The 25,647-nt window shown below is 42.9% G+C and overlaps 1 protein-coding gene across 5 annotated transcripts in view; it reads right to left on the bottom strand.

The window, feature by feature from the left end:
- Nucleotides 1-5,414, bottom strand: part of Slc23a2 (solute carrier family 23 member 2) — a 113,674-nt gene extending 108,260 nt beyond the window's left edge. For 3 of the 5 annotated variants that reach the window (XM_078051453.1, XM_078051452.1, XM_078051459.1), the window contains exon 1: nt 5,265-5,414. The gene's annotated coding sequence lies outside the window, so the exon portion shown is untranslated. The remainder of the gene's footprint in view (nt 1-5,264) is intronic. The other 2 variants (XM_078051458.1, XM_078051455.1) reach the window with 1 other exon arrangement.
- Nucleotides 5,415-25,647: the final 20,233 nt, after the last annotated feature.

Below are 25,647 nucleotides of genomic sequence, written 5' to 3'. Positions count from 1 at the left end.
ACCCTGCTGCTCAGCAGCACTACAACCATGGGCAAGGCAATGTCATTCCTCCAAACATCCTCAGCATCCTCAGCTGCAAGATGGGAATAGTTAATATCTATCCCAGAGGGCTGCTGTAATTAAATGATGATTAAAGAACACAGGAGGTGCTGGGCAGAGCACCCAGCACCTAAATAACACTGGCTTCTCTGACCTCTTCTACACCAAAAGGAATCTAGGAATCCAGCACTTCAGACAATATCTGGGAATAGCACTCATATCATTGAGGGGACCACAGTTTAACAGCAAAATTCAAGACCCAGGAGTTACTTAAGGATATTACCCAGCTCCAGTTCCTTCATGGATAAAATGCAAGGCAGAAACACCCTGCCTGCTATTTGTTAGGGCCAGTAAAACCTCTAGTACTCAGCATATAATCAATACCCATGGGCACCAGCATTACTTCACTGGCCCTATCACAGAGGCGGTCTCATCCTTCTAGGGAGCTCTCTATTGCTTGGAGAGGCTACTACAGAGAAGTGCATATTATTAAATTGCAGTAGTATTTAACTTAGAAGACAGGGTGACACAAGTTCTGTAAATTTCCCATACATAGAATAAAGATGGCTGTCTTGAAGGGTGACCTTCATCAGGTACTCAAAGAGATACCCACAGGCAATTGATACAAGGGAGCATCAGCTGCTTTGGGCAAAACCTATGGAAAGAACCTATAAGTGAAGAAGGCTTTCCTGACCATGGACAAAAGAACGTCACTGTCCATGGAGTGAACTTCCCTACAGGATCTTAAAAGCTGCCTGGACCTGAGACAGAAGAGAGAATTAAGACAAAGCACAGGGCTGGGGATGTGGCTCAACTGGTAGCGCACTCGCCTAGCATGCATAAGGCACCAAGTTCGATTCTCAGTACCACGTAAAAATAAAATAAAGATATTATGTCCACCTAAAACTAAAAAAATAGATATTTTTAAAAAGAAAAAAAAAAGACAAAGGACAATGAAAAGTTCCCTAGAAGACTGATATTTCCAGTGAGGAGGAAATCTCAGAAACATCATTCCCTCACTCAGATCAGCATCACAACATAACATGCCCTGCACCTGTTCCTCGGGCATCTAGGTTAATGGCCACTTTTTGTTCAGGTGCTCAGACCAGGAACCTTCCCTTGCATCTGGTTCATCAGCAAATCTCCCTTAGCCCCACCTCAGAATCCTGCCACTTCTCACTGCCTCCCTTCCCCCCCACCACCATGCTGATCTGAATCACTGCCCTCAGCTCTGCCCTACTTTTGGTCTCTCCTCACACAGTTTAGGTCCACAGTGTCCTTGTTAAAACCTAAATCAGGGCTGTGTGTACAGCCCAGTGGTAGAGCACATGCTTAGAACTCACAAGAGCCTGGGTTCCATCCCCACACAAAATACACACACACACACACACACACACACACACACACACACACACACACTCTCTCTCTCTCTCTCTCTCTCTCTCTCTCTCTCTCTCTCTCTCTCTAAATCAGGCCAGAAACCTCTTTTATTCAAAATTCTCCAGTGGCTCCCACTCCCTTCAGAGAAAGCCTACAGGCCTTAGTATGGTCCACATGACTTTACATAATCTGACCTCAAAAACAAATTTTCTCCTCCTCCTGCCTCTGGGCCTTTGCATCTGCTGTTTCTTCCATTTAGATCACCCCCCCCCCATAGCCACAAGCCTTATTTCCTATATATCTTTAGTCAAAGATAACTCAAGATGTGTTCTATGAAGACAAAATTCACATATTGACGCCCTATCCCTCACAGTGTGACTGTATATGAACACAGGGCCTTAAGGACATAATTAAGGTTAAATGAGGTCTTAAGGGGGAGTTGTATGGCTAATATAAGATGATTGAACCCAGGCCCTCACCCAGGCTAGGCAAGTGCTCTAGCACTGAGTGACATCCCCAGGGTTTTTGTTTGTTATGGGTTTTTTTTGTTTTGGGGGTTTTTTGAGACAGGGTATCATTAAGTTGTCCAGAACTGGCATTGAACTTGTGATCCTCCTACTCAGCTTCCCCAGTAGCTGGGATTTCAGGGGCACTTCACCAAGCCTGGCTAGATTTGGTAGATTTATACAAAGAACAAAGAGAGAGATGGTACCAAGAAAAGGCCATGGGAGGACTCCATGAGAAGGCAGATGCCTACAAGCCAAGAAAAGAACCCTCACCAGAAACCAACCTTAACCTTGGACTTTCCTCAACCTTTGAAACTTCCAAAAGTTTCAGTTAGTACCCCAGCACCAGTGGGTATTAAACCCACAAGCCTGCCAGATTCTTCTACAAAGCCTGGAGTTCTGCGCCTGCTTCCCCACTGGAGTCCAAGCTCCATGTGCCCCAGGAATCTCCCCACAGCATCTGACCACCAAGAACACTACCCTGCACAAAGCAGGCAGTGCAAGATATTAAATGTGTGAAAGGCTGGGTATAGGGGCATGCACCTATAGTCCCTGCTACTCAGGAGTCTGAAGCCAGAGGCCTGATTGAGCCCAAGGGTCCAGGGGCAGCCTGGAGAAACAGCAAAACCCTGTCTCAAAAATAAAATAAAAGTGGGAAAGGCACAAGCTGAAAGCAGACCTCAATTAGGGGAGAGCCAACCACCTAGAACCTGTGACAAAATAACAGGCTAGAAATAGCAAAGCCAGGAAGAAAATGAGAAGAGTGCCACAGGGCTCACAAAGGGCTCCTTTAAACCCTGAGGCAGTAATGCACAGGTTAACCTGGAGCAGAAATAAAAGAATAAAAGAAAGCCCAGTCACTCTGGCCCTCTGAGGGGAGAACCACTGGAAGAACAGCAGGATGTGAAAATGAATTAATGAGGTTATCAGGCTTTAAGAACCAACCAACTGCTTTGTTGGAGTTTTATGGGCAAGACCTGGAAACAGGTCAGAGGTGGGCTGTAAGATGTTTAAGTTTAAAAAGCCTAAGAAGATTAAATAAAAATGAGGTTTTCCATTTACAGATACAAAGCACCATATTTATTACAAATTATTACTGCTGACTTTTAATTTCCTAAACCAAAATGAGAAAATTCCTTAAGCTACCAAGGGGTACTATCTAAGGTCCCCAAATGGAGCCCAGGCTTGTCTTTAGAGATGCTGAAAGGAATGGCAAAAGGAACTCAGAATTTCCAATAATCAACAAAGTAGAACTTAGGTTCCTTGACTACAAAAAAGACTAGGTTTTAGTCAAGTGATTTGTTCAACAGCACCTCGCACCAAATGAATGGGGAAACGGACAAGTGAATTAGTGGCAAGCTACAGGATGGGTAACTCATTTCTGCAATGCAAAGTGAGCCAGACTTTGCTACCCAAATGAGATGTAGGCAGTGTGGCAAGAAAGCTGGCAAAACCCTCTATAATAGTCTAGGCAAGTATGTTCATAAGCATTTTTCAAACATCTTAACAGATGTTTAATCTCAGTCTAATGTGCCATAGACAGAAAGCTTTAAAAAAAAAAAACTATCTGGCAGGTAAGGTGGTGCACACATGCAATCCTAGCTGAGGCAGGAAGATTGCAAATTTGAGGCCAGCTTTAGCAACTCAACAAAAAGAGCAGGGGTGACAGACCACCCCTACTCAATCTCCAGTATCATGAAAAAACAAAACCAAAAACCAGAAAGAAGTCAACAAAAAAATTTCCCGAAATACCTATTTATTTCACAAAATTCATTCTCCCTTCCAGGCAAAGAAACCAGAATAAAAATGCCCTAATATTAAAAGCAAGAAGCTGGTCACCATTTTGGCAAAGGAAGTAGTCTAGAAAACAGATAACTTTCTCACCTAACACTCAGGATATCAGGTGGAACAGGTAGCCACAAGGGCACAGCCACTGTCTTCTTTTTAACTAGTAAGTGTGTCATTAGGGCTTCCACTATGCACACCCACAGGTGCCCAAAAGCTATTAAATTGTGGATGAGTGAAGAATGAACAGTAGTGTTGCATTCATAAGTGACCCTGATATGGCTAATCTTAAGGCCAGTACAGAATTCTGAATTTTTGAGCTAAAAGGGCCCTTTATAAATCCCACCAGGGTCAAACACTTTCAGGGATCAAGCAGGCAAAGTCATGTGCAAAGCTGAAAAGGCACTGTAGACAAGCGGAAACCTTGAGGCCAGAGATCAACAGCACTCAAATACAAAAGCACAAAAATAAAAAAGTTCCGGCCACCCCCGTTTCTAGCCTTTCTCTTTAGAGAAGAGGAAACTGGCTGAAGGAGGTCACATGGCCAATTAATGACAGCTCAAACCAGGCAGCCTCAGGACTGGTCCCATGTCCTCGCACATCCCAGGCTTTCTCTGGGAACAGATGACCCAAACGTCAGCAGGGACCGCATCTTCCCCTCCCATCTCCCAGCACTGCAAAAATAAAACTAACAGCTACTAAAAATGCCCCAGCCCAGAAAACCCATATGGATAACTTTCTCCCACCTGCAGTTGCCCTCATTTAACCTTTGCCCTGATGATCGATAATTTCCCATCAGTCATGCTTAAAATTCCGCAGCCTGTAGGCCGAGTTCCTATCAGCTACCCATCCAATGGTTCATATATAGGGCCAAGCGAAGGAAAATATTCCGCGCCCTTAAAGTAGTCATACTCGAAATGTCAATTTCTCTCGAGAAAGGTGGCAACAAGGGGAACCCGCGACCCCCGGGGTACAGACTAAAGAGAACAATCCTAAAGTCGGTACAGACGTTTCTAAAAATTACTTGGCACCGCCTTTGTAGAAGGAAAGAAAGCAAGAATGTAGAAGGCATCCCCCACCGCTGCCGCCCCTCTACATGGCCCTGAATTCCGGGGGCGCGAGGATGCCCGAGCGCTCCACCTGGAGAGGGACCAGCGAAGCGACCCCTGGGCGCGCGGACGCAGCGCCCGAAGGAGGAGGCGACAGCCAGCCGTCCCGAGGGGACCGCTTGCCTCCCCGCAGCGCGGCCTGAGAGCCGGAGCGCGCGGTGGCTCCCGCGGCAGGCAGGGGTGAGCGCCCCGGATCCCCGGCCGGGCTCGGCAGGACGACACAGGCGAGGAGCCGCCGAGCATCACGGGGCGCGGGACCCTGGTGACCGGAGGGCGCGGGGCCCCGGGAGAAGGGTGGTGTGGGAGGTCGCAGGCCGCGCCGCGGGGCCGGTGACAGCGCGCGGGGGCTGTGCCAGGCCGGCCTCGTGGGCGCACCGGGCAGCTCGGGGCCCGGCCGGCAGGTGCGACCCACGGGCGGGCGTGGAGCGCACAGCCTGACTCTCACCTGGCTGCAGCTCCCTGGGCTCCCGTCCTGCTGCCGCGCCTCAGCGCCTCAGTGCCTACCACCGCCGCCGCCTCCGGTCCCCGCGACAGCCGCCTGCAAAATGGCGCCGCGGAGGGGCGGGCCGGGGGCGGGGAGCCGCGCAGCCGCCCGCCCCGCGCCGGCCTGGGGCCCACCTCCCTCCCCGCCCCCGACCCCCGCCCTCCGGCCTGCGGGGAGGGAGGGGCTGCCCCCTCGCCCTTGGGAGTACTGCCCCCAGCATCCCGGGCCTCGTACCAGCCGCCCCCTTCCTGTTCCTTTTATTCCCCTCCCGGGTACTGAAAGCACGCCCCCCTTCTCGACCCTTCTCGTCACACCTGCTCCTGGGGACCCACCTGGAATGCAGAGTTCTCGCCCTCCAGATGCCCCCTTTTTAATCTACTGCGGGACTGTGAGCCCTGCCATCGCCGCAGGGTGATTAGCAGCTTGCGGTGCACTAGACTCAAAGGGGTTGGGTGTTTTAAAACAATTTTCACCGCTTCTCCAGTCAGGCCGTCAGGTTTCTTAACTCGAAGAAGAGGTTACATTATTATACGACATTACAATATGCGGACACCGTAACCTACACCAAGGCTTCTCAGACTTGAATTCCCTGGGAATCGTGTTAGGGGTGACTTCTGATATAACGGGTTTGAGGGAGTGCAGCCCGGGATTTTGCATGTCTAAAGTGACCCAGGTAATGCCCATAGGTTAGGTACTTGGGCCACTTAGGGGAAAAGCCATGCGTAAACCTGGGCGCTTAGTTTTTAGGCACAGCAGTCTCTCTTTGAGGGCTCCATTAAAATGCACTGGCTGGGCCCCACCCCCAGTGGTGCTGAAGCTGGAGGTGTTGGAGGGAGCTCCAAAATTTGCATTTCCGATGGGTGATGCTAATGCTTCTGGTCTTGGGACAGCAGGTGTGGGCCTTTGCTGAAGCCATCTGAGTACACGTTAAAAAAAAAAAAAAAAGTCTAGCAATTAGCGCTTTCTTAAGCCTTCCATCTTGTGACCACTTGTCATGGTTGCTTTACTAACCGAACGATAATTCAGTAGTTCCTAAAGCAAAGCAACTCTTGAGAGCCATAAAGAACTATGGACCGTCGCGAGCGGTGGCGATCGCCTATAATCCTATGTGGACCACATCTGACCTCACATGGCAAGAAGCAGATTTTTTTTTTTTTTTAGCATAAATTGAACCCAGGAACGCTTAACCACTGAGCCACATCCCAAACCCTTTTATTTTTTTTTATTTTATTTTGAGACAAGGTTTTGCTAAATTGCTTAGGGCCTCGCTAAAATTTCTGAGGCTGGCTTTGAATTTGCGATCTTTCTGCCTCAGCCCCTGGAGCCTCTGAGATTACAGGCATGTGCCTGTAAACCCATCAAGAAATAGATTTTATCACAGGAAATATCTGCTTTTCCTGCAGTTTTGGGAACTCGTATACATATCAATAGGATGAGGGCAGATGTGTGTGTTAATCAGCAATTATGAGAATCTCATAAAATAGAAAAAAGGTAAGCTGTATCTTTGAAAATCAATGTGAGCTGAGCATGGTGGTGCATGCCTGTAATCCCAACCACACCCAATTTAGCAAGACCTTGTCTCAAAATTAAAATAAAAAAGAGCTGGAAATGTAGCTTAGTGGAGAAGTATCTCTAGGTTCAATGCCAGTACCTAAAAGAGAGAGAGAAGGAGAGAAAAAGAAGAATCAATAATGTATCATTCCATGTATTTATCTAATAATTTTGTATTTTAGAAAATATAAGCATTAGCTTATATATTGGCAAAATGTTTAATCCTCATTAAAGGTGAAGAAAAGGAGACCTAGATTCTGTGACCAGCACCCAGAGAAAAACTCATGGACTGAGACTGGCCAACAACTACACCAGTGAGATCATTTTCCAGCCAGTCAGTGTCTATGTCTGTCTCTCTCTCCCACCATCCCCCTCCCTCCTTATTTATGTATTTATTTTGTACCAGGAATTGAACCCAGTAGCACTTAACTACTAAGCCACATCTCCAGCCCTTTTTATTTTTTTGTTTTGAGACAGTGTCTTGCCAAGTTGCTGAGGGCCTCAGTAAATTGCTGATTAATACTGACCCCCGGAGCTTCTAAAAATCTACCCCTTCCCCGTTTTTTATTTCATTAATTGTTTCATTTCCTTGTCTCCCTCTATCCTCTTAGGCATTATGGTTTTTCTGTATTCAAAAAACCCTTCCAGCCTGGCTCCATGTCACCGGCCTGTGATCCCAGCAGCTCTGGAAACTGAAGCAGGAAGATGGCAAGTTCTAAGCCTCAGCAATTTAGCAAGGCCCTAAGCAACTCAGTGAGACCCTCTTTATAAATAAAATACGAAAAAAGGGCTGGGGATGTGGCTCAGTGGTTGAGTGCCCATGGGTTCAATCCCCAGTACCAAGAGAGGAAAAAAAAAAAAAAAACAAAAAAAAACTTCCATTATCCCCATCTTCCCAGACTTCCTAACTCTCCTCCTTCCCCCACCCTTATTCATTACTTCTGAATAACTGTCAGATGTCATCTGTGACCTTCTAATCACCAAACCCCATCAGCCCTTTCGTAAATGGCTCTGTAACATTCCATTGACTTCTATCTCCTGGAACTTCTTATAATGCCCCAATCTTGCTTACTGTCGGCACTTCCCCTTTCCTTCCCCTCAGGGATGTTAAGAGTTTCTCAGGTTCACTTCCATAAATGTTACTTTTCCAGCTAGGCACAGTGATACATACCTGTAATCTCAGCAGTTTGGGAGACTGAGGCAGGAGAACCGTGAGTTCAAAGCCAGCCTCAGCAAATTAGTGAGGTCCTAAGCAAAATGCCTGTCTTGAGGGCTGGGGATGTGGCTCAAGTGGTAGCGTGCTTTCCTGGCTTGCATGCAGCCCAGGTTCGATTCTCTGCACCACATACAAACAAAAATGTTGTGTCCACCAAGAACCAAAAATAGATATTAAAAAATTCTCTCTCTCTCTTTCTTTAAAAAAAAAAAAAAATCCCTGTCTCTAAATAAAATTATTTTTAAAAGGCTGGAATGAGCTGGGGATATAGCTCAGTTGATAGAGTGTTTGCCTTGCATGCACCACTAAAAAAAAAAAAAGGACTGGAATGTGGCTCAGGGGTTAAGAGCCCAGGGTTCAATCCCTGGTACCAAAAAAAAAAAAGAAAGAAAGAAAAAAAAATGCTAGTTTCTCTAATATCTCCTTTCTCCCCATCTGCCTGCTCCTTCTCCAAATCCTTCCAAAGTTCACTCAATTCCTCATGCTTCCTAGGCCTTTCTCACCAGGCCAAATTTCTTTGAACTTCTAGACACATTTCTAATATCCCCTAGACAACCTGCCCTGGATGTTCTTCAGGAATTATAAATACAGTTGGCCATATCCATGGGTTCTTCATCTATGGATTCAAACAACTGTGGGTCACATTTGGAAGTCAGGCACAGTGGTGCACACCTATATTCCCAGCTGGGAGGATTTCAAGTTCAAGTCCAGCCTGTATAATTTAGTGAGATCCTGTCTCAAAATAAAAAATACAAAGGTCTGGGGATGTATCTTCGTGGTAAAATGTCCCCCAGTTCAATCTCTAATACCAACAAATAAATAATTAAATATATTTTTTTTAATTTAAGTTGGGAATGTAGCTCAGTGGTAGAGTACTTTGCCTAGAATGCATGAGCCCTGAGTTTGATACTCAATGTGGAAATAAAAAAAAAACAGGAAGAAAAACCCCATCTATACCAAAAATGTACAGACTTTTTTTCTGTGTCATAATTGTTTAACAATTATTTATACAGCATTTATATTGTAGTAGCTTTTATAAGTAATCTAGAGATTAAAGAATTTGAGAAGATGTGTGTATGTTATATGCAAACACTTCAGCATTATAAATGAGGACGTCTCCACTTCTAGATTCATTATTCTCCTCCCACAAACCGTTTTTTAATTTGGGTTCTCTCATGTTGCCACCAGAAACTTCAAAGTGGTCTTTGACTCCTAGTCCCCAGCCCACAGGTCCACTCTGTTACCTGTTGTCAACTAGAGCTGTCCTTACTCACTCCTCCTTGGACTGTTGAAAAGAAAAACTTTTCTCTGGCCTCTTGACTTCAAAAGTTATCTCCCAAAACTATCCTTGGTACCTCCCCAAACAAAGCTGACCACTTTATACCCCTTCTGAGAATCCTTCAGCCACACCCCACCCTCTTATAAAGAGTAACCCAGCAAATAATAACCACTGCCATTATAAAGAATAACCCAGAGGGATGGGGTTGTGGCTCAATAATAGAGTGTTTGGCCAGCACATGTGAAGCACTTGGTTGGATCCTCAGCATCACATAAAAAAAAAAAATTAAATAAATGCATTATGTTCATCTACAACTAAAAATAAAATAATTTAAAAAAAAAAAAAGAAGAACCTAGCAAAAAGAAAGAGAATGAAAGCTCTTTCCCAGCAAGGTATTCAAGAACCTTATCCTTCTAATCTCATGCTTTTTTCTTTTTTTTTCTGGACAAAGTACTATTTTTTTACTGCTGTCAGACTGGAGTTAGTATCAAGAGATACCCTTCACCTCAGTCTTTCCAGATTCTTATCAGTATTGCACAAGATGATGCATACAGTGTTTCTTCAGTGCTTGAATATGTTGGTGTTCAATGTCATTATTTTGATATAATTTTTATCATCAAATCAAAAACTACATGAGCATCTTCCCATTAGCTTCTTTTTCCTTTTATTTTCCATTTGTTTTCCTTCCTGATTACAACTCATACAAACAAGTTTTCTTTCCCTCCCCACTTAATTATAAAAACTAAAGAAGCTATCAAGAACAGTTTATGACCTGGTTAATTTGATTGAAATTTCCATCATATCCAGGCTGTGTTATTTTTGAGAAGTAATTGTAGCTTGAGGCTATTCCATCTTCATATAGTACTTTTGCTCTTCAGTATTATTTCCTACATCTCATTGAAGTCTAGGCCAGGGCAAACTTTATTTCAAAAAGGACCGGATTGGAAATGTTTTAGGTGAGCCAAATTGTATGGATACTTAGATAGTAATAGAAAACAAATTCCCACAGACTTTTTATTGATGAAATTCAAATATATAATAAAAATAACTGAGTATAGTATAATATAAACAACTGAGCATAGTATTTATCTTTTATCTCTTTTGCGGGGGCATGGGCAGTGCTGGAGATTGAACCTAGAACCTTGCACATGTTAGGCAAGTGTTCTACCACTGAGCTACAACTCTAGTCCTCTTGACTTCAAATGTTATCTCCCAAAACTAGTGTATAATACTTTTATAATAAAATTTTGCTTAATTTGGGGCTTGAGATTAGTGTTTCCTGTCATCAAATTGATCACACATGTTAATCTTTAGAAACCATTTTAGGCCACTCCACTCAGGGCACAGGCCTGTAATCCCAGCGACTCAGGAGCCTGAAGCATGAGAATTGCAAGCTTGAAGTCAGCCTCAGCAATTTAGCAAGACCCTAAGCAGCTTAGTGAGATCCTGCCTTAAATATAAAAAATAAAAGGGACTTGGGATGTAAATTAATGGTAAAATATTTCTGGGTTCAACCCCTACTACCTAAAAAAAAAAAAAAAATTCTTAGCTGGCACAAAAATGGGCAGCTGGGCCTTAGATGGCTGACCCTTGATCTGGATCCAAGTCCCCTGGCTTAGGGTTGTCCCTTCAGGACAATACAAGACAGATATAGTTTTTAATTTTCAAGAGATCTGATTGAATGATAGGAGAAGGCAAAATGGGAGTTTCCCAAGGTCACTTCACGGAGCTCTGAGAAAGTAGTTGAGGCCAGGGGCAGGGGCTCCATCAGCAGAACAGCAGAACTCACACTTTCCTTAATCAGTCAGTCTCCTACTGAGAATTGTCAAGTATGGGTCAGCACAGGGGTGCCCAAGACCTGTCTGAAATGACTTTTCTCCCTCATCTTCAGTGATATTTATTCCAACATTGTTTCAAATAGCAAACAAACAAAAAACTGAAGGCAACCTAATTGTCTATCAATTGGGGAATGACTCATGATTAAAACACCACATAGCCCTACCCCCATGCCTGCTAGCTTACTTTGTTTTTGATTGACTTATAATTTGTATACCGTAATATTCACAACTTTAAAGTATACAGTTTAGTGGTTTTCAGTATATTCACAAAATGGTACAACCATTACCACTAATTTCAGAACATTTTATTATTCCTCAGAAACACTTCAAACCTATAGTAGTCATTTCCCAATTCCCCTCTTCCTCTAGCCCTGGCAATCACTAATTTACACTCTTTCTTTAGATTTGCCTATCCTAGACATTTAGAATAAATGGAATCATAACATGTGGCCTTGTGACTGTTTTGTTCCACTTAGCATGTTTTCACATTGTAGCATGTAGCAATGTTGGAATAACAGCACAGCAATATTTCATTCTTTTTTGATCATGTGTATTTTACATAATATGAAATTTACCCTTTTAACCATTTGGGAATGGGTGCCAGGGATGCTTTACCACTAAGTCACATCCCCAGCCCTTTTCGTTTTTTATTTCGAGACATTCTCGCTAAATTGCTTAGGGCCTCACTCAGTTGCTGAGGCTGTCTTTGAACTTGTGATCCTCCTGCCTCAGCCTCCTGAGCTTCTGGGATTATAGGCATGCACCACCGTGCCCAGCTGAATTTCATTCCTTTTCAAATCCAAAAACCATTCTATTGTACTGCCTGACCATGAAATGACATCTCACCCCTGACCTGGCTAACCACCAGAATGACACAGCTGAGAGTACCAATAGTCAGGAGGCAGTGTCCTCAGGGTACCATCAGTGACTAAGCATATGAATAAGAAACCTGTATGAAGGATCCACCATGCCCAAGAAGACAGAGTGCACCCAGGGGAGACAATCTCAGAGGCAGAAACATATCTGTCCCACATGAGGGTCCAGCCTCTGAGCAAGCAGAGAACAGGTCTAGAGGGACTTGTGCTCAGTGGTTGATCACTACACAATGAGAACCAGTCCCTCTATGAGGACTGGTGGCTCATACCCCAAAAAAGGGACAAAAATGAAGTCATCAACATCATTTTTCATTGACCAGATCTGCAAACATTAATAGTTTCTATTATTGGTGAAGGCAAAGGGAAATGGACTTCCTCGCTGAGATACTATTTGGCGATACACATCAAAAATTTAAATACACACACCCCTTAACCCAGAACATCAGTTCTAGGACTCTACCTGGCAGAAAAACGTACTGGTGGGCCCAGGATTTATGCGGGAGGAGTGTCAAAGAAGCACATTTGCTGCCACTTCAGCCTCTTCCATCCCCCTCACCTTGGCAGCACCTGCAGACCTGAAATCCAGCCAGCGTTAGCTATCAGACCTGTACCAAGATACAAGAGGCATGGTACACGGGCTTCCCACTTAGGCAGTCCTCAGCTGTTTGTCCTTCATAAGTGACTTCACCTACCTGCAAATGATTTCAAATTCCCTACCTAATCATTTTCTCCAACACCTGACAAATAACCTTGTTTCCTGCTTCTTGGTGACCAGTCAGGAGAGGTGGGTTCCTTCCCCCACCCATGACCCCATTTCCCTTGAGGGACCCCTTTTCCCAGCTTTACTCACTGGAGACCCTCTGAGACCTCCCTCCTTTGAGTCCCCTCTGCCTCTTAACGCTGACAGCCTCTTCCTTCTAAAACCTGCACCTTCCAGTTCTCGCCACCCTCCCACCTCTCAGCTCAGTTTCTTGAAAGAACCACCTCCCATCCCTGTTTCTTCATCCCCACTTCCCTTCTCTCTTTACCCCCCTGGCAATCTGGCTTCTGTCATTTTATTCATCTGAAATTTCCCAGGTAAATTCCCACGTCCTTCAAATTGCACAATCCTGAAGATCTTTTCTGTATGCAAAAAGAAAAGATCTGGAACTTACTGGATGCATTTGCCACACCTGGTGCCACATCCTCTCAGGAAAATCTCTTCTCCTTTGGCTTTGGACTGCGTTTCCTGCTGATTTTCTGACTTCTCTGACCATGTCCCTCCCCCCATTCCCCCACTCTCCTTTCTCAGTCTCTTTTTTCTCCTGATTCCTTCAAACACTGGTGTCTGGTGGCAAGGGATATATGTCTGTGACCATTTCTGTTTTCCCCTCAAAAACCCTCAAATATAGATTCTACTCCCTGGACCCTTGTAACCCCTCCTCTGGATCATTCTTGCTCATAAAGTCTCGCCTTGGCCTTTCCTCGACACCTTCCAGGGCCCAAGATCGGAGTGTAAGTGAACTCCCTCCATGCCTCCTAGTATTTATGTTTATTGAAATGATTTGATTTTCTGGTTCTCACTCTAATTGTCAGTCCTCCAGGGCAGAGGTTTTGATTTTTGTGACTCTTTGTATGCCAGCTCTTCACATGATACCTACCACATAGTAAGGATTCAGTAAATGGCCAATGACTTCTGCCATTGACCTGAATCAACAGGGAGCTGGCCACTGATCGAAGGTATGATGTGAAGGGAGAGAGGACTCAGAGTTAACCCCCAGGTTCCTGGAGAATTGAAAACTAAATTAGTCAGAGTTCTCCAGTTCTCCAATAGAATATATAAGACATACCTAAGAGAGGATATTTTTCCCCCCTAGGGAATTAGCTCACACAATTATGACTCCAAAAGGTCCACAGGATATTGTCTACCAGGAAAGCTGGTGGTAATTCAGTCTAAGTCTAAAGGCCTGAGAACCTGGAGCTCAGTTATCCAAGGGCCAATGTCCCAGCTCCAGAAGAAAGAGTGAGGATTTGGCCTTCCCTCTGCCTTTTTGTTCAGTCCAGGCCTTCCTCGGATTGGATGATGCCTGCCCGCTTGGTAAGGGCAGATTTTTTTTTACTCGGTCAACTGAGTCTAACACTAATCTCTTCTGCAAACACTTTCTCTCTCTCTCTCTCTCTCTCTCTCTCTCTCTCTCTCTCTCTCTCTCTCTCTCACACACACACACACACACACACACACACACACACACACACAGAAAAAATGTTTTACCAACTCCCAGTGCACCTCTTAGTCCAATCAAGTTGACACCTAAAATGAACCATCATAGAAGCCAAGAGGAAACAAGGTTAGAGGCAACTCATGGAATGCCCAGGCTTTATTCAAAAAGGAAATCATTTGGGCTGGGGATGTGGCTCAAGTGGTAGCGCGCTTGCCTGGCATGCGTGCGGCCCAGGTTCGATCCTCAGCACCACATACCAACAAAAGATGTTGTGTCTGCCGAGAACTAAAAAATAAATATTAAAAATTCTCTCTCTCTCTCTCCTCTCTCACTCTCTCTTTAAAAAAAAAAAAAAGGAAATCATTTGAACCTAGAACTTCATTGACAGACTTAGTCTTTAAGCGGGAGGGATGGAAAAGAAGAAAGATGTATCAGTAAAGTAGAATAAAATAAAAAAGAGGCAAAACTGTTGGAATTCAGGATGCTGCCCCCCTATGGGAGGATAGGGACTTCTGAGGAACTGGTCATGGTCCGGTGTGTTTACCAGTTGGGCGCTAGGCACACAGGTATGTATACTTAATGATTTCATTAAGCTGCATATTTATATCCATTTTTCTGTAAGTATACAAAAACGTTTTAATAGTTAATGCAAAAATAGATTTAGAAAAAAAATTTGAATTAGCAGATTTACATTCACTTAGTTATGTGTTCTCTGTTTTTAAATAGCATGGTCCATCAATAGGGTGGACCCTGAGGCAGAAATCAGGCCCAAGGAAGTGAATTGGTCCAAAATATCCTCTCCAGGAACATGTCCCTTCGGAAGTAAGGCTGTTTATGCAAGGTATAAAGATTTGTTTTAATCAATTAATTAGTAGTTCTGGGGATTGAATCCAGGACCTCATGCATGCATCCTACCACTGAGCTACCTCCACAACCTGGGGGTTTAATTTTTAATATCCTTTGATCCTAGAATAAAGAGGCCATGCAATTCATGCAGGCTTGGAGAGAAAAGGCACAGAGTTCCTGCTCCACCTCTGCCTTTCTGGATGACTTTGGGGAAATCATATAGCCAAACTATACTGTAAGTTTCCCAATATACAAACTGAAGATAATTCTATCTGACCCATATACAGCTTAGGTTAGTGTGAGGATTAAATGAGATAACTGGTGTGAATGTGTTCTATACAAATGTTTTTTTATAGCCCTTGACAAATAAAGGTTTTAGTTTAAGAAGCCTAATCTGCTGATAAGACCTCCAATTACATAAGGTCACTTGGAATTTGGATCCTTTGTGTATTGTTGGCTACACCACTCACTTGTCTGATTTAAGTTGGTGCAATCACTCTCCATTAGTCACATGCTACCTGGCAGGCACTGGGCTACTAACACTAATGACACAACAATGGATTAAAAAACTCACCTAACCTGCCCCCAGAGAGACTGCATGCTGGTAAGTATGAAAACAGAAATCATTGCAAACAATCATTGTTTGGTTGGGCTGCTAGTACTCACCAGACTTGTGTCCTAGGACATAAAATAACAACCAAGAAGTAAACAAATAAAAATAATTATATTAGTGATAAAGACTTAAAAGGAATGATCAGAGGATCAGCGTGTGATCAATGTTGGGGAATCAACTTAGGAAAGATAGTAAAGAAAGATGAAGGAAAGAACATTGTTGCTGATACTCAAAGGAGCAGGATACGCAAAGAACTAGGAAAAGAATATTCCAGAAAATAGGAATAACATGTGCAAAGGTTCTGAGGCAAGAAAGGCTGTGTCATGTTTGAAGATTCAAAAATCAGTCAATGTGATTGAACTATTGAAGGGAGGAGGGAATAATGGGATGAGATGAGACTGAAGAAGAGATAATGAGGGGGTCAGATTGATCAGGGCTTCTAAATATGGTGGGAGGTCATTAGAGGGTTTGATCAGAGGAGTAACATGATCACATTATATTTCAAGATCACTCTGGCTGCTGTGTGGAGAGTGGGTCAAAGAGGCCAAGTAAAAAGCAAATAGAACAGGAGGAGTTGCAGTGATTCAGATGGGAGATGGTGGCTGGGTCTGGAGTAAGAGCCATGGAGGTGGAGACAAGGGGGCAGATGAAAGTATACTTTGAGGCTAATGCAGTACTGACAGGGATTGCCAATGGGCTCCATGTGAAAGACAAAGAGATGGGAGAAACAAAGGATTGCTTTCTGGTTTTGGAACTGGGGCAGCCAGGTGGGTGAAAGGCCATTCTCCAGACAAGGCTGACAAAAGGAGGTGAGGTTCGGGTGGAGCACAGCCTAGAAGACTTCATTCTGTGACATCCCCCAAAGGAAGCATCAGGTAGGCAGATGGATTTAGCATCCAGATGCATTATGAAGGCACAGGGGAGAGGAGTAAGCACATGTGAATCATCAGCAAGACTCTATCTTAAGAGCCAAGGGATTCAACAGGATCATCCTGGGACAAAGTGTAGATGGAGAAGAGCAAAGGCCTGGGAATGAGCTCCAGGGGCTCCTCCAGCACTGGAGACTGCAAGTAAACTGAGAGAGGATAATGGATGAAGACAATGAAAGCCACAGACCATCACCTCCGAAATCAATCAGTAATAACATGTGCTAACGACAAAGTGGGTAGAGAAGAATATCATGGTGCAAAAAAGGGTTCAGGCATGAAACATATCAGAAAAGAACCAGAAGGGGAGAGAATTCTTTCCCTTTTTTAAAAGAAGGAATAAGATACTTACAATAAAGTACACAGACTAAGGGGATGATTGATGAATTTTTACACACATATGCACCTGGATAAGCACCATCCAGATCAAGATACAGAATATTTCCAGACTCCTCAAAAGTTCCTTTATGTCTTTCCCAGTCATTACCTACTTCTCCCACGGAAATCATCATTCTATCACATTAGTTGGTTTTTCTTTCTTTCTTTCTTTCTTTTTTTTGGACTTGGTATAAACAGAATCGTGTAGCAATGCTCCTTTGTGTCTGGCTTTCACTCAACAGTATGTCTGAGATTCATCCATGGTGTTGCAAGTGGTAATAGTTCATTCTTTCGCACAGCTGCACAGTGTTCCGTTACACAAAGGCTATCATTTATTTACCCATTCTGCTGTTGATGGACATTTTAATTGTTCATAGCTTGAGAATATTATATGCAACAAACATTCTTGTGCTGGTATTTTCTAAAAGGATTATGTTTTGTTTCATGTGGTCCAAGAACAACTTCAGATAAGTACCAGAATGATATTGTTAAAATTCAAGAAGATGGCCAGGCGTGGTGGCACATGCCTGTGATCTCAGCTACTCGGGAGACTGAAACAGGAGGACTGCAAGTTCAAGGCCAGCCTTGGAAATTCAGCAAGACCCTGTCTCGAAATAAAAAAATAAGAAGTGCTGGGGATATGGCTCAGTGGTAAAGCACCCCTGGGCTTGATCTCCAGTACAAAAATAAAAACAAACAAATAAAAACCTAGACTAAGGGCTGTGGTTGTGGCTCAGAGGAAGAGTATGCCTCACCTAGTATGTGTGAGGCACTGGGTTCAATCCTCAGCACCACATAAAAATAAAATGAAGATATTGTGTCCACCTAAAAGTAAAGTAAATAAATAAATATTTTAAAAAAAAACCCTGGGGCTGGGGATGTGGCTCAAGCGGTAGCGCGCTTGCCCGGCATGCGTGCGGCCCAGGTTCGATCCTCAGCACCACGTACAAACAAAGATGTATAAACAAAGATGTTGTGTCCGCCGAGAACTAAAAAATAAATATTAAAAATTCTCTCTCTCTCCTCTCTCACTCTGTCTTTAAAAAAAAATCTAAAAAAAAAACCTAAACTAAAAAGTATGCAAGTTAGGGCTAGGGTTGTGGTTCAGTGGTAGAGCACTTGCCTAGCATGTGTAAGGCACTAGGTTCGAGTCTCAGTACCACATATAAATAAATAAATAAAATAAAAGTCCATCAACAACTTAAAAAAAATTTTTTTAAATATGTATATTAGATTATCTTTCACTGAAAATAATGAAGAACATCATGTCTGATTTATGTGCAAGGAATAAAGAATATAAGTAAAGAAAATGTATTCACTCCGCTATTAGAAAGTCCAGAAGCAGGTTGGGCTTAGTTTTGATTAAGTTTCATGATAGCTTCAGAGACTCAAGTTCTTTTCATTTTTCATCTCATCTCCTCCATGTATCAGCCTAACTCAGATTGTTCATTGGTTCCAAGTGTTAAATGCATTCACTGTAATTTCCATCAGAAAAAGAGGGACAATTTTCCCAAGCATCTCTAAGAGCAAGGGGCCCTTTTCCCAGTGGTCATCATCACAACCATGAGGTTGTGCCTCAGTTCAAACTGCCAGAGAAGGGTTGTGTACCCACCCTGAACGAGTCATTGGCAAGGTGTGTTTGTGCTGTGAATGATTTCAGAGGTGATTTTCTGTGGTTATATGAGGATATTGACCACCAAAGTCGATTGCCTCCTAAACATCACCTCCTAAACAGCACTAGTTAACCTAGGAGTGACAGCGAGACCAGGAGCTAGAAACTTCATAGGCAGACAGGGTGGGATAATTATGTATACAAAGTATCTGATGGGCCAGACAGCACGTGGTCAAGCATGTGAAGGAGTCCTTGAACAAGCATCTGAACAGCACATGATCAACATACAGATTCGGGGAGGAGAAGTGTGCAAGATCAATGAGTGTCTCAATCTGATTGAATGAAGAAACTCCCCTCAAATGTCACCAGCCAATAGCTTTAAAGGTCATCTTCTATAAAACCATATAAACTCCTAGACTGCAGCTACCCATTTAATATCTCCCCCTTGCAGAAGCTGTATTTCCTGTCTTTTTTAAAGAAAGAAATAAACTGTCATTTTACTCTACCCTTATTTTTCGGATCCATGGGACAAAGAAACCAGCCTCCTCAAGGCTGTTCCTCTCAACAGAACGTAAAAAAGTATTAGGAAGCAGTGGCTTGGACCAGTGCCTCTTCTAGAATGATCGACATGCCGTCAGCATTAACTGGGAGTGTTAGTTCCCTGGCAGCAAACCCAGCAGCTCAGGAGGTGGAGGCAGGGGGATCGTCCAGTCTTGGCAATTTAGTGAGAGTTTTTTTGAAAACAAGAAATAAAAAGGGCTGGGGATGTAGCTTTGTGGTGAAGTGCCTCTGGGTTCAATCTCTGACACCAACAAAACAACACATGCAAAAGCTCACACAAAAAGCTGAATCACTTGGGAGAGGCAAGGCTCCAGGGGACATCCACTTGCTCCTGGCCACAGCTTCCTTATTTCAAGGAAATAAATCAAAATCAACATTTTGATTGCCATGGAGGCAACAGGGCCTTTGGCATTCCAGTTCTGCTGAGGATTCAGGAAGTCACTCTTTTTTTCTTTGCCTCTCTCCCTGCATCTTTCTTTTTTGGGGGGTGGGGGGGTGGGGGGGGGCAAGAAACACAACATAAAACTTGGCTGTTTCACTTATTGAAGTATTTGGTGCTGGGGATTTGAACTCGGGGGCCCTTAACCACTGAGCCACATCCCCAGGCCTTTTTTATATTTTATTTAGAGACAGTTCTCATTAAGTGGCTTAGGGCCTTACTTAATTGCTGAGGCTGGCTTTGAACTAGTGATCCTTCGGTCTCAGCTCACCTGGAGTCACTGGGATTGCAGGCTTTCCTCATCGTACCCAGCTAAAACTTTTTCAGTCTGTAAAACCAAAATTCTATAACCACGATTCACCAGTTCCTGTTCCACCTCACCCAAATCCTTGGCAACAACTTTCAATTTTCTGTTGCTATGATTTTGACGGCTTTATTTAGCTGCTTCATGTGAGAGGAGTTATGCAGTGTACGTCCACTTAGCATAATGTAATGTCCTCGGATTCGTGCATGTTGCAGCATGTGACATGGTTTCCTTCTTTTTAAATTTTATTTATTTATTTATGGTTGCGGGATTGAGTCCAGGGAGTGCTAAAACACGGAGCCACATTCCCAGAATTTTATATTTATTTTTTTATTTTTGAGACAAAGCTGTCACTAAATTACTTGGTTCCTCACTAAATTGCTGAGGCAGGCCTTGACCTCGCAATCCTCCTGCCTCAGCTTCCAGAGTTGCTATAATTACAGACAGAGCTGCCACAACCGGCTCTTTTTAAAATGTTCTTTTTTGCTTCCAGACTGCCACCATGGTGGGTTGCATACTTGTTCCCAGGAAAGACCTGTGTCTATCAGCTCTGTCCTCTCACCACATCATCCCCACTTGGCTGAAGCTGACATCTGAGGACACGAAGGAGCATATTTACAAACCGGCAGAGATGGGCTTGACTCCCTCACAAATCTGGGTGGTACTGAGAGACTCACGTGGTGTTGCACTAATAGGTTTTGTGATTGGCAATAAAATCTTGAGAATCCCCAGGTCCAAAAGACTTGCTCCTGATCTTCCTGAGGATTTTTACCATTAAATTAATAAAGCAACTGTTGTTCAAAAACATCTTGAGAGGCAAGAATAAGGATGCTAACTTCCTTCTGATTGTGATAGATAGCAGAATTTACTGATTGACTTGATATTATGAGACCAAGCAGGTCCTCCTCCCAAATATGAGTCATCCATAACCTCAGTTCTGGGGGCATAAATTTGTATGTACTCAAGCAATAAAATCAATGTTTAACTTTTTAAAAAAAATTATTTTGAATTACTGGAGGTAGACCCCAGGGTCTCATGAATGTTTAGAAAGTGCTCTGCCACTCAGCTACGTTGATCCTTTCCCAGGCCCTCCTTCTTAAATGCTGCATAACATTCCATTGTGTGTATGTGTCACATTTTCTTTATCTGTGGTCCATCCTGGAACATTTGGGTTGGCTTCATCTCTTGGTTATTGCAAATAGTGCTGCAAGGCCTATGACTGTGCAGATATCTCTTGGAGATTATGTTTTGAGTTCTTCTGGATATATACCTGGAAGTGAGATTGCTGAATCATACGGTTAGTCCACTTAATTTTTTTAGTAGTCTCCAAAGTATCTTCTGCAATGGCTATACCATTCTTATTTTTTCTTAGAGGTAGTAAATACCTTAGGTTTTGGGAGCCATCTAACCTCTCTCACAACTATTCAACTCTGCATTGTAGTCTGAAGACAGCATAAGCAACATGTAAATAAATGTGTGGGGCTGGGTTGCAATAAAACTTTATTTATTTATTTTTTTAGAGAGAGAGAGAGAATTTTTAATATTTATTTATTTTTTAGTTTTTGGCGGATACAACATCTTTTGTTTGTATGTGGTGCTGAGGATCGGACCCGGGCCCCACGCATGCCAGGTGAGCGCGCTACCGCTTGAGCCACTTCCCCAGCCCCACAATAAAACCTTATTTCTACAAGTTGGCAACCAAAAAAAAAAAAAAAAAAATGGCAGCAATACTGGCTCCTCCTATATTTTGGGGGCGGGGAGTATTAGAAATTGAACTCAAGAGTGCTTAACCACTGAACAACATCCCCAGCCCTTTTTATTTTATTATTATTTTTTTTATTTGGGGGGGTACCTGGGATTGAACCCAGGGACACTCAACCCCTCAGGCACATCCTCAGCCCTGTTTTGTATTTTATTTAGAGACAGGGTCTCATTGAGTTGCTTAGTTCCTTGCTGTTGCTTAGGCTGCCCTTGATCTCCAGTCTCACCCTCCCTAGCTGACAATTATGGGCGTGTGCCACTGCGCCCCCTGCAAATCTTTTGTTTTGGTTTGATTTTGTTGTTGAGGGTGGTGGTGGTGCTGGGGTTGAACCCAGGACCTCTAGCCTGCTAGGAACATGTTCTACTGCTGAATTACATCCCAGCTCTTCCTTTAAATCTTGACTCCTCCCTTCTTCCTATGGCTGGGGTACCAATCAATATCTGCCCAGAGTCCTGGAGGCCAGGTCTCACCCAGCTCCAAAGGCAGAATGGCCATATTCTTTTGAGGGTTGCTACCCCTAAATGTAGAATATGGGGCCTTAGACAATAAGAAGTCACCTACAGATCAATGCCAAGGAAAAATTCTTAATATTATTTAACTTTTTATTGATATTTATAACGCACATGTAGTCGTAAAATGTTCTGATTCTTTTTTTTGTATTCTGTGCTGGAATAGAACCCAGGGCATCACAAGTGCTGTCCCATCAAGCTACCTCCTCAACCTGAAGTACAGCTCTCAAGTGTACATCTAGTTCAACTTCTCTGTATGTATACAGATATCCAGATAACCTCCACCACGTTCAAGATCTGGAATGTCTCCACTGCCCTAAAAATTTCTCTTGTGCCTCTTCCAAGTTAGTACCTTCCCAGAAGATAATCATGTTCTGACTTTTACTTATTCTTATTTTTAAATTTTCTGCAGTAGTGGGGATTGAAGCAGGGCCTTGCCCATGCTAGGCAAACACTCTACCACTGAGCTGCATCCCCACCCCTTTTTCATTTTTTATTTTGAGACAGGGTCTTACTAAATTGCTCAGGCTGGCTTTAAACTTTCAATGTTCCTACCTCAGCCTCTCAAGTAGCTGAGATTACAGGTGTGAGCCACTGAACCTGGCTAGTTCCTTTTTTTTTTTTGTACTAGGGATAGAACTTAGGGGCACTAAACTACTGAACCATACCCCCAGCCCTTTTTCATATTTTATTTTGAGATGGGATCTCACTGAGTTGCTTAGGGCCTTGCTAAATTGCTGAGGTTGGCTTTGAACTCTCTATCCTCCTGCCTAAACCTCCCAAGTGGCTGGGATTACAGGTGTGTACCACCACGCCCAATGGCTAGTTTCTTTTTTAACCTCCAACTTTTTTTTAAATTTTGTTTTTCATTCCCAACTTTTTATTTTGAAAGTTTCAAACACTCACAAAAACTTGCAAGGAAGGTACCAGAAACACCCATAAAGTCTTCACCCAGATTCTCCAGTTGCACAATTTTTTCCTTTCTCTCATTTTCTCTGTTTTTCCTGAACCTTTGGGAGTTACAGCAGATGTTATGACATGTCGCCTCTGTACACTTCACTAGGAATATCCTAAGAACAAAGACATTCTCCTACGCAACCACAATATCACACTCGGGAAATGTAACAGTTAAATTACCCCGATTCTCTAACAGCCAGTGTATATGCAAATTTCTGTAAGTGTTCCAATAACGTCCTTTGTAGGTTTGTTTCTTTTTGATCTTGAATCCAGTTAAGAATGACAAGTTGCATTTAGTTGTCACTCCTCTTTAGTCTCTTAATCTGGATCAGCTTCTTTACCTCCTTCTGTCTTTCATGATGTTGGTGTGTTTGAAGATTCCAGGTCATTCGCGCTTTGCAGAACATCAGTCAATTTGCGTTTGTTGTTTCCTCATGATTAGATTTAGATTAAATAATTTTGACTGGTATCACAGATATAATGTTGTGTCCTTGTCAGTGAATCATATCAGGAAGTATTATATTTTTATATTGTTTTGTTCCATTATCAACAATGTAGGGCAGTTATCTTTTTATTCATTGTGATAAATATGTATCACCTAAAATAATTTTTTTGGTACCTGAGATTGAACCCAGGGGTACTCTACCACTGAACTACATCCCCATCTTTTTTGAGTTTTTTTTTTTTTTTTTGAGCCAGGATCTTGCTAAATATCTGAGGCTGGCCTCCAACTTTTGATCCTCCTGCCTCAGCCTCCCGAGTTGCTGAGATTACAGGCCATTTTAATCATTTTTAAATGTGCAGTTCTGTGGCATTAAGTACATTCACATTGTTGTGCAACCATCACCACAATCCATCTCCAGAACCTTCTCATCTTCACAAGCTATAATTCTGTATCCATGAAGCCCTAACCCATGATCATCCCCCTCTCCCCAGTCCTGACAACCATCATTGGCTTTCTGTCTCTGTGAAATTTATTTATTTATTTATTCATTTATTTATTTTTTAGTGATAACAGAGATTGAACCCAGGGCCTTATGTAGCAAGTGCTCTACAATGGAGCTACATTCCTAAGCCCCCTTTAAATTTTATTCTGAGACAGGATCTTGCTAAGTTCCCAGGCTGACCTTGTATTTTGCAATCCTCCTGCCTCGGCCTTCCAAGTAGCTGGGATTACAGGTGTGTGCCACTGCTCCTGGCTTTTCTCTACACAAAGAACTTCATGTTGGGCTGGGGATGTGGCTCAAGCGGTAGCGCGCTCGCCTGGCATGCGTGTGGCCCGGGTTCGATCCTCAACACCACATACAAACAAAGATGTTGTGTTTGCCGAAAACTAAAAAATAAATATTAAAAAACAAATTCTCTAAAAAAAAAAATTTCATGTAAGTGGAATCATAATGTATTTGACAGTATGATTGACAGTATGGTTCACTTAGCATAAGGTCTTCAAAGTTCATCCATAGCATAGCATGTGCCAGAATTTCCTTTGTTTTGTTGTTTTGCTATTTGGGGGGAGTGTGTGTGTGGGGTAGGTACTGGGGACTGAACCTAGCAGCCCTGAACCACATCCCCAGTCCTTTTAATTTTTTTGTTTTGAGGCAAGGTCTCACTAAGTTGCTTAGGGCCTTGCTAAATTGCTGAGGCTGGCCTCAAACTTTCATTCCTCCAGCCTCAGCCTCCTAAATTGCTGGGATTAAAGGGGTACACCACTGCACCTGGATAGAATTTCCTTTCTTTTTAAGACTGAATGATGATATTACACTGCATGAATGTTTTATGTTTTCTTTACCCATTCATTTCTCAGTGGAATCTAGGGCTGCTTCCACTTTGGGATTATTGCAAATAATGCTGTTATGGATAAGCAAATGTCCATAATATACTTATTTTGAACATATACCCTGAAGTAGTATTGGCTTGATCATATGAGTATTCTATGTGTAATTTTTTTTTTTTTTGCCATTTTCCCCAGCAGCTGCACCGTTTTGCATTTCCATCTGCAATGGATGAAAGTTCCAGTTTCTCTTCATCCTTGCCAATACTTGTTGTTTTTCCATTTTTAAAAACTAACAGCCATCCAGTTGTGTATGAAGTGGCATCTGGTGGTTTTGATCTGCATTTTCCTAACCATTAGTGACGTTGAGCATCTTTTTAAGGATTTGCCATTTTCATATCGTCTTTAAAGAAATGTCTACTCAAATCCTTTGCCTATTTTTGAATGGCGTTGTGTGTTTTGTGGTTGAGTTCTAAGAGTTCTTTATATATACTGCCTATGAATCCCTTATCGGACATATACTTTGCAAATATTTTTTTCACATTGTGTGAGTTGTCATTTCACTCTCTCAATACTGTCCTTTGATGCAAACAATTAAAAAAAAAATATATATATATATATATATTTTTTGGTACCAGGTATTGAACAGGGGCAATTAACCACTGAGCCACATTGCTTGGTCATTGTGCTCATCCAGATTTACCTG

Source organism: Ictidomys tridecemlineatus, chromosome 5, assembly GCF_052094955.1.
Source record: "Ictidomys tridecemlineatus isolate mIctTri1 chromosome 5, mIctTri1.hap1, whole genome shotgun sequence".
Classification (NCBI taxonomy): Eukaryota; Metazoa; Chordata; class Mammalia; order Rodentia; family Sciuridae; genus Ictidomys; species Ictidomys tridecemlineatus.
This window is presented reverse-complemented; position numbering and strand designations above follow the sequence as displayed.